General features: G+C 41.8%; 1 pseudogene; it reads right to left on the bottom strand.

Annotated features, from left to right (window-relative positions):
* Positions 1-2,415: 2,415 nt before the first annotated feature.
* LOC113897887 lies at positions 2,416-3,307 on the bottom strand (annotated as a pseudogene).
* Positions 3,308-4,775: the final 1,468 nt, after the last annotated feature.

Below are 4,775 nucleotides of genomic sequence, written 5' to 3'. Positions count from 1 at the left end.
ACAGATTTAGGAAAATGTTGATCTGAGCTGTGGAATGAAATTCTAAAAAAGATACATGTCAATCTCAGGTTTTTGAATCAGATAATATTTTAAATATAATAGAGGAATTTACCACTGAAAAGCAACCAATGGAAAACATATTGCTAAGTGAGAAGAACTATATTTGTATAACATATATCAATTTTAATTAATACATATTATAAATCATTTGGAAGTATGTATATAAATGTTTTAATGCTTATTTTGTACATGAAGTTTTGGGAGACTTTCATTTTTTATTTTGCTTGTATATATTTTCTAAATTTCTATATTGAATAGTACCCTAACAACAAAAAGTCTCAAAATATCCAATGATAAATCCTTTAGAAAAACAAAGGGTTCTTTTGGTAGGGAGAATAAGCATTACCCCCTCTTTTATCTTCTTTGTAGCTCAGGGAGAGTCTCATCTTCTGTGAGAGATACATAGCTAAACTATTGTTTTCCTTCTTTTTAAAAAATTTATTTGCTTATTTTTATTTTTTGGCTGTGCTGGGACTTTGTTATTGCACAGACTTTCTCTAGTTGTGGAGAGTGGGGCTGCTCTCTGGTTGTGGCGTGAGGGCTTCTCAAGGCGGTGGCTTCTCTTGTGGCAGCGCACACGCTCTAGGGTTCGTGGGCTTCCGTAGTTGCAGCCTGTGGGCTCTAGAGCACCAGTTCATTTGTTGCGGTGCATAGGCTTAGTTGCTCTGTGGCATGTAGGATCTTCCTGGACCTCCAGTGATCAAACTGGTGTCTCTTGCATTGCAAGGCACATTCTTAACCACTGGACCACCAGGAATCCCCTTCCTTCTTTTTCTGTCAAAAACTAGCATGATACCTGCCTGCATATCAACTCTAATCTCCTCTGCCTTATTGTTAAGACCTTTTATAATCTCTCAGATTCACCTAATTTGGTCCCATTTTTTTAATTAAAAAAATTTTTTATATCACAGTATAGTTGATGAAAGTGAAAGTGGAGAGTGAAAAGTTGGCTTAAAGCTCAACATTCAGAAAACGAAGATCATGGCATCTGGTCCCACCACTTTATGGGAAATAGATGGGGAAACAGTTGAAACAGTGTCAGACTTTATTTTTCTGGGCTCCAAAATCACTACAGATGGTGACTGCAGCCATGAAATTAAAAGACACTTACTCCTTGGAAGGAAAGTTATGACCAACCTAGATAGCATATTCAAAAGCAGAGACATTACTTTGCCAACAAAGGTTCGTCTAGTCAAGGCTATGGTTTTTCCTGTGGTCATGTATGGATGTGAGAGTTGGACTGTGAAGAAGGCTGAGCGCCGAAGAATTGGTGCTTTTGAACTGTGGTGTTGGAGAAGACTCTTGAGAGTCCCTTGGACTGCAAGGAGATCCAACCAGTCCATTCTGAAGGAGATCAGCCCTGGGATTTCTTTGGAAGGAATGATGCTAAAGCTGAAACTCCAGTACTTTGGCCACCTCATTCGAAGAGTTGACTCATTGGAAAAGAGTCTGATGCTGGGAGGGATTGGGGGCAGGAGGAGAAGGGGACGACAGAGGATGAGATGGCTGGATGGCATCACTGACTCGATGGACATGAGTCTGAGTGAACTCCGGGAGTTGGTGATGGACAGGGAGGCCTGGCGTGCTGCGATTCATGGGGTCGCAAGGAGTCAGACATGACTGAGCGACTGATCTGATCTGATCTGATCTGATAGTTGACTTACAATGTTGCATTAGTTTCAGGTATACAACTGATTCAGTTATACACATTCATGTATCCCTTCTTTTTCAGATTCTTTTCCCATGTGGGTGTGTATAGAATAATGAGGAGAGTTTCCTGTGCTATACAGGAGGTCCTTGTTGATGATCTATTTTATATGTAGGAATGTATATATATGTTAGTCCCAAACTCCTACTTTATCCCTTCCCTCAACATTTCCCTTTCGTTAACATAAATTTGTTTTCAAAGTCTGTAAGTCTGTCTCTGTTTTGCAGATACGTTCATTTGTATCTTTTTTTTAGAGTCCATGTATAAGTGATACCATATGATATTGTCTTTGATTTACTTAGTGTGATAATCTCTAGGTCCATCCTTGTTGTTGCAGATGGTATTATGGTCTCATTCTTTTTTTTTTTTTTTCTTGTTCGATAAGTTTATTATTATCTTTACCTGAAAAATCCTGATAGAAGATTGTGGTTTGGTTTATTAATTCCTGGGCTTCTCTTGTGGCTCAACTGGTAAAGAATCGGCCTGCAATGCGGGAGACCTGGGTTTGATCCCTAGGTTGGGAAGATCCCCTGGAGAAGGGAAAGGCTACCCACTCCAGTCTTCTGGCCTGGAGAATTCCATGGACTATGCAGTCCATGGGGTCTCAAAGAGTCAGACATGACTGAGCAATGTTCACTTTCACTTTATTAACTCCCAGCAGCCCATTCCTGAGTTCTAAGGAAGCTTGCCTTCTTCTGAGCTACCTGATCTTTCTTCTGATCAAGTGACATTTTGGGCTGATTCCACCTCTTCTTTTTAACTTCTTTCTTAGGCTTCTTCTCATACACTGGATTCTCTCATATTGCAGCATGAGCTTTTTTATACATCTCCTCCATCATGTATGGAGTTATGTTGTTCTTTATGAATGGAGAGAATTGTTTCTTGTAAGCATCCTCATCTTCTTCAATCAGATGACACATGTAATCTGCAGCATTCTGCCCCATGATGTGCTTTCAGTGTACCTCAGCACTGAATTCTTTGTTTTCTGAATCATAACTAGGGAACCGTTTGGTACTGTGAGGGCTAGACAAACCTTCATTGCCAGCTCCCTTCAGGGCCCCAGAAACTATTCTCAGTAGTAGTCTTGGCAAGTCCTGCATCGAAGTAACAGGTGAAGGCACCAGGTTGACTATCAACGCTTTCCATATTGTGTTCATCTCCAGTCACCTTGACTTGGCCTTTGTAAATTTTGTCCATACCAAACCTATTCAGAAGTCTGCAGGCCAGCAGCAGGCCAGTACAAAGTGCCACAGCATAATTTGTCAGGCCAGCCTTCACACCATACTTTGGGAGTTGGTGAGCATAAACTGCACAAACTGTTATATGTCCTTCTATATAGGCATAAGCAGTCTGACAAATGATATCTCTTTTTGTTACATGAATTATCATTCTGTAATTGGATGTGTTGTACTTATTTTTATCTTGGATTACCAATCGTTTCTGAGCGTAGTAGTCAGTTTTGCCCTCTTGCCGTCTTCTGAATTTTACTTGGTATCTCTTGAAGTCAGCCGTGGTCTGGAAAACTTGAACAAACCCCATACTGTAGAATAGAACCCCGACTCTGCAGCTTGCCACAGAGCTCTGTGGTCCCATTCTTACAAGACTCACTCCAGTCAAGTTCATTTCTTGACTGCAGGCCTCTGGACCTAAGCTCTTTTCTGCTTCATTGTCATTATTTTTTCTAGATTGGAATGTCCTTTCTATCTCTCTAAATTCTAGCCATTTGTTTTGTAAGACCCCACACTGATTTTTCCCTTTTCTGACTTCCGGTGGCAGTTCTACTCTATACTGTACTATGCAACATTCACAAATTTATTATGCTTTTCTAGGCTCAGCCCTTGATGCTGGATGGCAGTGGCTAATTTATCTTGCTGGCTGGAGGGTCTGAATACTTTGAAGACACACCGATAGTGAAGAAATAGCCAAGAATGATGCAGTGAGTTGGAATCCAGAGAAACAGACCAAGTCGACCTCAGTTGGAGTGGCTGAGAAACACTAGAGCAAGTAGAGAGGCTTGCAGTGTGGATAAGCATAGACTGATTCTCTTATTCCAGTTGAGAGAATCCCAAAGAAGGGTTCTGGTTAGCTCTCCTAGGGTCAAGAGCTTCATCCCTAACTAACCAAATGTGTTGGGGAAGACAAGGCCACATAGGAATTTGCCATGTGGATAGGGGTGGGGTGAATAGTTCCTCTGAGGAGGGGTTTTGGCCAAACATGGATGGCCTATGGATATCTAATATATTAAAAGCACAGTAGTGACTGTCCACTGGTAATGTCCAGTATAGGTGTGTGGGTCAGTATGCTGGCGATCAGGAAGGAAGAACTATGGTGTAGCATATCACCCTTCCTACTGTTAGAACAGAGTCAACAAGTCTTTATTGAGACTTACTCCCTGGGGACTTGATAATTGTTGGACTAGCCTTCAACTCTGTACACTGTCATTTTTTTTTTTCCTGTTACATTAACCCTAGGACCTGCGGCTCCATTTAGACACCCAACAGCCTTGACATTTCTCTGCTCTGCAAGGAACCACTGACAACTTGCACTGTTATCTTGGTCTTAATGACTGCTAAGTCACTTCATTTCCCAGAGGGAGATTGTGAAATCATCAACAGTGTCAGATCACTGGCAGCCTTAAGCTCTAGATGGAATGTTTCCAGGAAGAAATGCGAGTGAGAAAAAGAGCTGGACACTTCCTTTTAGAGGAAGACTATTAGCTCATCCTGGGAAGGTCAGCTGGATGGTGGCAGAGTATAGAAGTATTAGCATTAACTGCTTAACTCTGGACCGGTCTTCCCCAGCACTAGGGGGCACCAAAGTCAGCAACTTCCTGATTCTTAAGGCTGGTAGCATGTCAGCTGTTAGGAAATAAGATGAGGGACAAAGCTGTGAGGTAGGGAAGGTGGCATGGCATGAAGACCCTGGCATGTCTAGGTCCCTTTGGTCCATCTCTACTTGCTCTGTTCTGGCTTCTGCTGGTTGATCTGGGCTCCCCAGCTGCCTACCT

This window comes from Bos indicus x Bos taurus, chromosome 8 (assembly GCF_003369695.1).
Source record: "Bos indicus x Bos taurus breed Angus x Brahman F1 hybrid chromosome 8, Bos_hybrid_MaternalHap_v2.0, whole genome shotgun sequence".
Taxonomy (NCBI): Eukaryota; Metazoa; Chordata; class Mammalia; order Artiodactyla; family Bovidae; genus Bos; species Bos indicus x Bos taurus.
The sequence above is the reverse complement of the archived record's forward strand: the minus strand, read 5'-3'. Positions and strand labels throughout refer to the sequence as shown.